The sequence below is a fragment of the Hyla sarda genome, chromosome 4 (genome assembly GCF_029499605.1).
Source record: "Hyla sarda isolate aHylSar1 chromosome 4, aHylSar1.hap1, whole genome shotgun sequence".
In the NCBI taxonomy this organism is placed as follows: domain Eukaryota; kingdom Metazoa; phylum Chordata; class Amphibia; order Anura; family Hylidae; genus Hyla; species Hyla sarda.
In genome coordinates, this window is record NC_079192.1 from 203,689,247 (window position 1) to 203,700,569 (window position 11,323).

The window sequence follows — 11,323 nt, forward strand, 5'->3', positions numbered from 1 at the left end:
AGTGCTCAATCAAATACAGATATATAGGGGCAGCCATGAATACAGAGGTAAGCCCTCAGGCTACCTCAACAGTGGACCACGATTGCACTGTGGGGAGGTGATCCACCCCACTAGACCCCCAGGGATGTCTATAAGATCCCTTTAGACACCACTGTCAACTTTGACAGTGGCGATCTGAACTGTTAATATCTGGCCGCAGCGATCGCCACATGCCAGGCTATTAGCAGCCATCCATCTATAATTAAAAATTCCCCAAAGGATTTCAAGGGTTAACAATATTTACCAATTCCTTTCTGGGCCTAAGCCCAGCCGGGACTAGAACCCTATTTCCAGGGAACCCCCCTAAAAATTCAATTTTGTGTGAAATTTTAAACACAATGGGTGCAGATCCGAATAGGGAGATATAGCGGCATACCATTCTGAACACCAAATACTAATAAGGGTCATACCCGTTAAAATAACTGCATCGACAGTATAGTTAGGGATCACTCAGAAACCTGGTATTGCTGCAATAAAATCCCCAAATAGGAGTGGACTAATAATATCCACTCAGAAAAGGATCTGTTCTCCCCTCTGTAATTTTAGTTTCGATATCACTGTATATATGAACACACAGGGTGAATAATAATTGTTCTTTTAAGTGAGACATAATAAAAATTGAAATACATTTTTTTTTGGGGGGGGAGGGGTTCCCTAAAAATAGGGATCTAGTCCCGGCTGGGCTATTGGTAAATAGGGCTATTAGTGGCGGCCCCAACTACTGAAATCAGCTGGGGGCCACCATACTCTATACATCCTGAGTGCTGATGTGGAGTGCAGACTTTCGTTCCATACAAGTCTGCGTCTGCTCCTGCACCTTATAACAGCGTTATAAAAATAAAGAGGGAGGTCGGTCCGGCCCTGCTTGCCCAATACGGGGCTAAATCTATGAAGAATTTACCTGCCCGGTGCCTGGAACTACATGTCCCTGGCTTCGGGCGATATGATTTCCACATCCCTGGTATTAGTATTTGTTTAACTTCTATTATAGTTAGAAGGGTATTATTTAAAGGACATCTGTAGCGTGATTAACACTTATCCCCTTTCCTGTGGATAGGGGCAGGGGCGGACACAGACAGCAGAGGGCCCCTGTGCAAAGAATATGCCTGGGCCCCCCAGGTAATATGTTTGCTAGGTAAGCGGGTAGTACGTTTGCAAGTAGTACATTTGCTAGTTAGGTAGGTAGAACATTTTCTAAGTAGGTAGACAAGTAGTAAATTTGCAAGATATTTAGGCAGTTAGTAAGTTCAGTTGGTAGTAAGGCAGGTAAAAGGTTTGGTGCTAGGTAGGTAGGCAGGTATAAGTTTGGTTGGTAGGTGGGTAGCCACGTAACTTTTGGTAGGTAGGCCCTTAGTCCAGTGTTTTCCAAACAGGCTTTGGCTGTTTGGGCATGCTGGGAGTTGTAGTTTTGCAACAGCTGGAGGCACCCAGGTTGGGAAACAATGGACTAAGGACCTACCTACCAAACCTGAGTGCCTCCAACTGTTGCAGAACTAAAACTCCCAGCATGCCTGGACAGCTAAAGACTGTCCGAGGAATGCTAGGAGTTGTAGTTTTGCAACAGCTGGAGGAGCCCAGGTTGGAAAATACTGACTAAGTAGGTGTTTTCAAAACAGTGTCTCTCCAGGTGGTCCAAAACTACAACTCCCAGCATTCCCGGACAGTCTAGTGAATAGTGAGTACAGCTCTGGAGTATAATACAGGATATAAATCAGTACATAAGTAATGTAAAGTGACCCTACATTCACCGCAATAGTGACATCTTGTACAATGTGTGGCACCCATTGTGCAAAATCTAACTATTGGAATAAATGAAGGCTCACTTTACATTACTTATGGTGGAAGCAGCAGGTCACTCACCTCGTCTCCTAAAGAAACTTTTAGATTCGACTGTTGTGATGCTCCTCAGGTTCTGTTATATGAATGGCGGCTCTGGAGTATAATACAGGATACAACTCAGGATCAGTACAGGATAAGTAATGTAATGTATGTACACAGTGACCCCACCAGCAGAATAGTGAGTACAGCTCTGGAGTATAATACAGGATACAACTCAGGATCAGTACAGGATAAGTAATGTAATGTATGTACACAGTGACCCCACCAGCAGAATAGTGAGTACAGGTCTGGAGTATAATACAGGATATAACACAGGATCAGTACAGGATAACTAATGTAATGTATGTACACAGTGACCTCACCAGCAGAATAGTGAGTGCAGCTCTGGAGTATAATACAGGATATAACACAGGATCAGTACAGGATAACTAATGTAATGTATGTACACAGTGACCTCACCAGCAGAATAGTGAGTACAGCTCTGGAGTATAATATAGGATATAACTCAGGATCAGTACAGGATAAGTAATGTAATGTATGTATACAGTGACCTCACCAGCAGAATAGTGAGTACAGCTCTGGAGTATAATACAGGATATAAGTCAGGATCAGTACAGGATAAGTAATGTAATGTATGTATACAGTAACCTCACCAGCAGAATAGTGAGTACAGCTCTGGAATATAATACAGGATATAACGATTATAATTACTAGGTTCACACTGAAAAATCTCCAGACAGCAATGCATTTCTGAGCGGATCTGCAAAAAGATCTGCACGGTCCTAGCGCCACCCAAAGGGATCGCTTCTGGAGATTCATCAATGTGAACCAAGCCTTATACATGTGAGAAGGGGATTATACATGTGAGCAGGAGATTATTATAATCCTCCACTCACATATATGTAACATCTCCCCCTCACATGTATAATCTAATAATTTCCTCCTCACATTTATAATCGCAAAATCAGATTATACATGTGAGGAGGGGATTATACATGTCAGGAGGGGATTATACATGTCAGGAGGGGATTATACACATTAAAGGATTATTATAATCCTCCCCTCACATATATTTATCATATCTCCCTCACATGTATAATCTGATAATCCCCTCTCATGATAATCCCCTCACATATATAATATCATAATCAGATTATATGTGAGGGGATTATACATGTGAGGAGGGGATTATTACAATCCTCCCCTCACATATATGTATTATCTCCCCCTTACATGTATAGTCTGATAATCCCCTCCTCACATTTATAGTCCCCTCACAAGTATAATCTCCTAATAAAATTATATGTGAGGGGGTTATCAGACTATACATGTGAGGGGGAGATGATACATACATGTGAGGGGAGGATTATAATAATCATTATTATCCTCCACTCACATGCATAATTTCTTCTCCCCCCCCCCTCCCCACACACACAATCGCAACCCTGCACCACCCCCCTCCAATCCTCACCCCCCCCCCCTGTCAAACAACCCCCTACCCCTCAACTCACATGTAATCCAGATGATATACCAGTCCATCTGGCGGTGAGTGACGCTGCAGCATGGAGGCCATGTGGGGGCTGTAAATCACTGATCGAGAGGAACGGAGGACTCCTCTCTGCTCCGCTCCTCTCATCTCTATGATGCCCGCCGTTACGTCGCACGTCACGTCAGCGGGCGTGACTATTTCCCAGACAGCCACTGCGGTCCTGGGATAGTGGCTGCCTGTGAAAGATTGACAGGGGAGGCGGCTGCGGCAATAAGTTAAAAAAAAAAAAAAAGGTAGCGGGCGGCAGCAATGAATTAGAAAAAGGCCCCCTCCCTCCCGAAAAAGGTAGCGGGCGGCGGCGGTGGTGGGCCCACTACCTCCCTTAGTCTAAGGGACTAAGCCTGTCATGTCCAGGGCCCCCCGTGGGGCAAAAGGGGCTAGCTGCTTTTGGGCCCCCAGGAATGAGAGGGCCCGGGGCAGCTGCCCCTTTTGCCCAGCGTTAAAGATGGGCCTGGCCCCAGCGGTCAGTGAGTGACTGTCACTCACTGACTCGCTAACAGTTTCAGTTCCGGATGGGCCCCCCTGGGCTCCTGGGCCCCTGTGCAGCTGAACAGGCTGCACATATGGTATGTCCGCCCCTGGATAGGGGATAAGTGTTTGATCGCAGGGGGCCCGACCGCTGGGACCCCCTGTGATCTCCTGTACAGGGCCGCGGCTGTCCCGTGCAGCGGGCGTGCCGGCCACAGCATGACGTTGCAGCCGGCACGCCTCCTCCATACATCTCTATAGGAGAGGCGGGGAGGCAGCGTTCGTCCTCCCCGTCTGCCCCATAGAACTGTATGGGGACGGGGAGGAGACGGGGCGTCACCGTCGACCTCTAGGTCAACGCTACGCGCCTTAGCACTCAACATGAGCGCTAATGGCGGCGCCCAGTTAGGGAGATTGAGGGGGGTCCCAACGGTCGGACCCTCCGCAATCAAACACTTATCCCCTATCCTGTGGATAGGGGATAAGTGTCATACCGCTGCAGTTGTCCTTTAACCATTGTCTAAGAATAGATGTCATCGCCGCTAATAATGTTAAATTAATACCTTTAGATGATGTTATATTTGAAAAGGTGCTATTAAATAGAATAGGTATATAATGGAAAATATGATGTTGGAAAGTGGGAATTTCTTATCCCAAATGTTCTCTATGAAAGATGAACTTCCTTCCAGAAAGAGTTTATTTCATGGCAATTCCATTGAATACATCTGTCTTTGGAAAAAAGGCATTTCGGACAATTACAGTGGGGATCAAAAGTTTGGGCACCCCAGGTAAAAATTTGTACTAATGTGCATAAAGAAGCCATGGAAAGATGGAAAATTCTCCAAAAGGCATCAAATTACAGATTAGACATTCTTATAATATGTCAACAAAAGTTAGATTTTATTTCCATCATTTACACTTTCAAAATAACAGAAAACAAAGAAATGGCGTCTGCAAAAGTTTGGGCACCCTGCAGAATTTATAGCATGCACTGCCCCCTTTGCAAAGCTGAGACCTGCCAGTGTCATGGATTGTTCTCAATCCTCATTTGGGAAGACCAGGTGATGTCAATCTCAAAGGTTTTAAATGACCAGACTCATCTGACCTTGCCCCAACAATCAGCACCATGGGTTCTTCTAAGCAGTTGTCTAGAAATCTGAAACTGAAAATAGTTGACGCTCACAAAGCTGGAGAAGGCTATGAGAAGATAGCAAAAAGTTTTCAGATGTCAATATCCTCTGTTCGTAATGTAATTAAGAAATGGCAGTCATCAGGAACAGTGGAAGATAAAACAAGATCTGGAAGACCAAGAAAAATATCAGACAGAACAGCTCGCAGGATTGTGAGAAAAACAATTCAAAACCCACATTTGACTGCACAATCCCTCCAGAAAGATCTGGCAGACACTGGAGTTGTGGTACCCTATTCCACTATAAAGAGATACTTGTACAAATATGGTCTTCATGGAAGAGTCATCAGAAGAAAACCTCTTCTACGTCCTCACCACAAAAATCAGCGTTTGAACTTTGCAAATGAACATATAGACAAGCCTGAAGCATTTTGGAAACAAGTTCTGTGGACCGATGAGGTTGAAATTGAACTTTTTAGCCGGAATGAGCAAAGGTACGTTTGGAGAAGAAGGGGAACAGAAATTAAAGGGGTACTCTGGTGAAAACCTTTTTTCTTTTAAATCAACTGGTGGCAGAAAGTTAAACATATTTGTAAATTACTTCTATTAAAAAAAATCTTAATCCTTCCTGTACTTATTAGCTGCTGAATACTACAGAGGAAATTCTTTTCTTTTTGGAATGCTCTCTGATGACATCACAAGCACAGTTCTCTCTGCTGACGTTATTATAATAATAATAATAACGCTTTATTTATTGTTGTCCTTAGTGGGATTTGAACCCAAGTCCCCAGGACTGCAAGGCAGCAGTGCTAACCACTGAGCCACCATGCTGCCCTTAACATACATCTGCTATGCATGGTTGCTAAAATGGACAGAGATGTCAGCAGAGAGCACTGTGCTCGTGATGTCATCAGTGTTCCAAAAAGAAAGGAATTTCCTCTGTAGCATTCAGCAGCTAATAAGTACTGGAAGGATTAAGATTTTTTAATAGAAGTCATTTACAAATATATTTAACTTTCTGCCACCAGTTGATTTAAAAGAAAAAAGGTTTTCACCGGAGTACTCCTTTAATGAAAAGAACATCTGTTCAACTGTTAAGCATGGGGGTGGATCAATCATGCTTTGGGGTTGTATTGCAGCCAGTGGCACAGGGAACATCTCACGAGTAGAAGAAAAAATGGATTCAATAAAATGTCAGCAAATTTTGGATGCTAACTTGATGCTGTCTGTGAAAAAGCTGAAGTTAAAGAGAGGATGGCTTCTACAAATGGATAATGATCCTAAACACACCTCGAAATCCACGTGGGATTACATCAAGAGGCGTAAACTGAAGGTTTTGCCAGGGCCTTCACAATCTCCTGACCTCAACATAATTGAAAATCTATTGATAGACCTTAAAAGAGCAGTGCGTGACAGATAGCCCAGAAATCTCAAAGAACTGGAAGACTTTTGTAAGGAAGAATGGGCAAAGATACCTCAAACAAGAATGGTAAGACTCTTGGCTGGCTATAAAAAGGGTTTACAAGCTGTGATACTTGCCAAAGGGGGCAGTACAAGATATTAACTCTGCAGGGTGCCCAAACTTTTGCAAACACCATTTTTTTTGTTTTCTGTTATTTTGAAAGTGTAAATGATGGAAATAAAATCTAACTTTTGTTGACATTTTATAAGAATGTCTAATCTGTAATTTGATGCCTTTTGGAGATTTTTCCATCTTTCCTTGGCTTCTTTATGCACATTAAAACAAATTTTTACTTGGGGTGCCCAAACTTCTGAACCCCACTGTACGAATATAATTTGATGGTGTGTCTTTATATGGAATATTCAAAATTATGCAATGATGCAAAATAAAAAATTGCATTTCTCTCCATGTTTTGTTAATTATTGAGTTTCTTACATGGTTTAGACCTATTAAAAGTGTCTGATTTAAGTTTTCAGTCTCAATAAAACGGTTACTAGTAGAATCAAAAATTTCCCAAAGGTTTGATATTTTTTTTTTTAACTTTATTTAAGAAGAGAAGATGAAGATGAAAGAGAAGATAAAAAAAAAATCTAAATGTAAAAGTTCTAGTTTATCAAAGTTTTGTGTTCTAGAGCTACAGAATTTTTTTAGTTGTATATAAGGGAGGAAGTGAGATATAGGAATATGATAAATTTCTTCAATCATATTCCACGAATATAAATGGTCGGTTTCAGAAGCGAGGAGAACTTTATTTTCAAGACCTTGATGGAATTCAAGGGAGTTCCAAAAAGTAATATGTGGGGAGATACCATATGGTAGTCCAAAGAGTTTTCTTATAGGGTTCCATGTACTCACTGTGTCCTTTATAATAGAGCTATATCTAAGTAAATGAGGTATTTATTTTAATTTAGAACAAATAAGTGCCTTAAGGTCCTATAGGAAGCATTTATTATTTTAATTTTCAGACATAGCTTTCCCATAACATAAGCTTCAGCCGTCTACCAAATAAAGAAGTCCAACATGACTGATCACAATTCTGACAGATTATCTATGGGTTCTGGATTCATACATCACCCAAAGAAAAACACTGTGACCAGATGTTGGCTTAAAATCCTAACTAAAATACATGTTAAGAATGTGTGTTGTGATTGATGCTTTTGTTGCACATTCTTCAATAGACTAGTTACCCAGGTCCATAATATAATTACTCTAAAATGCCCTACATCACTAATTAACCCTTCCGCTCACACCCTGGCATGCCTGCTGCTCTAAGTTGAGCAGGGGCAGTTGGCGAGTGTTTTGATGGAAACAGCCCTTAAAATTTTGCATAGATCCAACTATGTTCCTACAAGACTGCATTCTGCCTACCCATCAGTATCACCTCTTTTCCTTAGGGGTTGCCCTGACATGGACTTCATGGTCAATATTTGGTGGACTTTTCCACTTGTCTCCACCTTCTGGACTAAAACCGTGGATCTTATATCCACTACTACAGAGAGCAGATGCCCACTTGACCTGGCTTTCTACCTTCTGGGACTTAAACCAGATGGCATGGACCCCTCCACTTTTAAATTAGCTCAATTCATTTTACTGGCGACCAGAATTCATATTGTTCCCAAGTGGCGCACCCCAATACTTTCCCTCTGGTGATCTCACGGGTCAATGACATTAAAATATTCTAAACAATTAAAGCCCCTAGGGCAGACACTGTTGAGCTCTTCCAAAAGGTCTGGCACCCTTGGACGTCCTCTTCCCATATGTCTGACATGTCGTATTATATATCCCTATGAATAACAGTTGCTGTACTCTCCTAATGGTTACCTTGACACTTCTATGTTATATGCTGCATGGTTATTATGTTCTACAAATAGCTCTCTTCTCTTGTTCATTCCTTGGATGACATTCCTTCATTCTCTACTTTGCCCCCCCCCCCCCCCTGTGAGTTTTTGTTGTCCCTTTTGTTTGAATGAGCAGCTGATATTGTTTTTTGTTTATTTTTGTTTATTTTTGTTTATTTGTTTTGACTCATGTCATTTTTCTCAATTGACATTATTGATGTTATACCATTTGCACTGTTTCAGTAATGCCGTTCATATTTCTGTTAATAAAATTTCCCCTTTTGAAACTAAAATGCCCTAGCCTATTAGAGTAATTCATAATATCCCAGATTGGCAGAGCCTGCACCAGTAATAGGCTGCCTGCAGTTTAGGCAGCATAAAACTGATTACAGTTTCCCTTTAAAAAACAAAAATGTTCCCGGCCTGCCACCTAATTCAGTAAAGCCTCCTGTACTGACAGACTAACAACAACTGCTATCATTACCATGACAGACCAGTGATGCCCCTACATGCCTAAATAATACCACCACACCATAACCGCTATCATTTCCACTACAGACTGAATAAGTGATTATAATGCAGTTACATCCGGTTACTCACAGGTAACATCTTCTCTAATTGTCTTCTGAAGTCATTCACTTTCCTCTTCTCCATCCAGCCCAAACCATAGTGTCAATTTCTTCCAGCCACAACTTGTCTCAACAGAACCTGCCAGACAAACATTTTAGGCATTTATCCACGACATATAGTGCCCCAAAAAGTCATAATGCCCCCTAGCTGTCCAAGGCAGTAGATTGGGTAGGTAAGTGGGTCAGGGAAGAGTAGGTAGGTCTCCATTAGGTAGCTAGCCCTGTAGGTAATTTCTCTTGTAGGTAGACCCCCTGGAGATAGTTGCCCCATGTAGGAAGTTTGCCCTGTATATAGAACCCCCTGTAGGTAGTTTTCTCCCTGTATATAAGACCCCCCTTGCAGGTAGTATACTCCCTGCATTTAAGACCCCCCTGTAGGTAGTTTTTACCTTGTATAAAAGGACCCCCTGAAGATAGGCCTGCATTTAGGTAGTTCCTTCCTGTAGGTAGTTTCCCCCCTGCAGATAGGTCCCACTATAGTTAGTTCCCTTCTGTAGATAGATATCCCCCTGAAAATAGGTCCCCCATAGGTAGCTCCCTTGTGTAGGTAGTTTGCACCTGTATATAGGTAGGAGGTACCCAAGATGAATAAAAAAAAAAAAAAATACCAAGGCTTCTAGCTCCCATGGTTCAGCTACTCTTCTATCTTCATCTGCTCTGTATGCACACAATAATAAGGTCATCGTGCCCCAAAGTGCAGAAGACAGGATCCAAACCTCTAGTGACGGGGGGAGGACCCAGGTACTCTTCTCTCCTTTAGTGCTGTGAGCTGAGCACCGCTGCATTTAGCTACAAGCACATCATATGGACACGCTTATAGCTGAACACAGTGCGACTGTCAGTGTTGTGATGTAGGTGTTAAGCTATGTTCACGTGACAGAATTTCTGCACTAGGGCTGCACGATATATCGCAACAGCAATCTCGATTTTTGCTTTTTGCGATATAGCGATACGGCCCCCCCAGGAAAACATGTGATTATCTTCTGGTCACTGATTTAAAGCGACCGCAGTAGCGGCTGCTTGTGAAGTATTAGCAGCCTGGCCGCGGCCACTTTAAATCAGTGACCAGCGGCAGCTCCTCCCCGCTGTGCTTTAAATTTTCCTTACCTCCCTCCCTCATCATTCCCCCTTTTCCCCTGCTTTTTATATATTTTTTTAGGTCATGAAGCAGATGAATGACGTCCTCTCCTGTCTCCTCTGCGTGGCATCAGTGTTCGAAGTGCGGCAACTGCAGTAAATGAAAGGTGACGTCACTGATGCCGCGCAGCGAAGCCGGCAGAGGACGTCACTCATCTGCTTCATGACCACACAGCCTGCAAGACTCGCCGCCTGACCTGGAAAGGAAAGGAAAAAAAATATAGATAAAAAGTAGGGGGGGGGGGGGAAGTGATGAGGGAGGGGGGAGGTAGGCAGAATAAAAAAATTTATATATAAAAAGCAGAGGGGGAAGTGATGAGGGAGGGGGGAGGTAGGGAAAATAAAAAATATATATAAAAAGCAGGGGGGAGTGATGAGGGAGGGGGGAGTTAGGGAAAATAAAAAAATATATAAAAAGCAGGGGGGGGAAGTGATGATGGAGGGGGAGGTAGGAAAAAAAAAATATATATATATATATATATATATATATATAAAGTGGAGTGATGAGGGAGAGGGAAGTGATGAGGGAGGGGGAGGTAGGGAAAATATATATAAAAAGCGGGGGGGAGTGATGATGGAGGGGGAGGTAGGGAAAAAATATATATACATATATAAAGCAGGGGAAAAGGGGGAAGGATGAGGGAGGGGGGAGGTAGGGAAAATAAAATATATAAAACGCAGGGGGGGAAGTGATGAGGGAGGGGGGAGGTAGGCAGAATAAAAAAAAATATATATAAAAAGCAGGGGGGAGTGATGAGGGGGGGGTAGGCAGAATAAAAAAAAAAAAAAAAAAATATATATATATATATATATATATATATATATATAAAAAGCAGGGGGGGGAAGTGATGAGGGAGGGGGATGTAGGGAAAATAAAAAAAATATATATAAAAAGCGGAGTGATGAGGGAGAGGGAAGTGATGAGGGAGGTAGGGAAAAAAAAAAAAAAAAAAAAAAAAAATATATATATATATATATATATATATATATATATATAAAAAGCAGGGGGGGGAGGTAGGAAAAATAAAACAAATATATATATATATATATATATATATATATATATATATATAAATAAATAAAGCAGGGGAAAAGGGGGAATGATGAAGCATGGGGTAGGGATGAGGAGGCATGGGAAGAATGGCATAGGAGGAACATGATGGGACACAGAGGGAAATGATGAGGGGGGGAGATTATAAGACATGAGGGGGAGGCAGTGAGAGGGGTAAATGT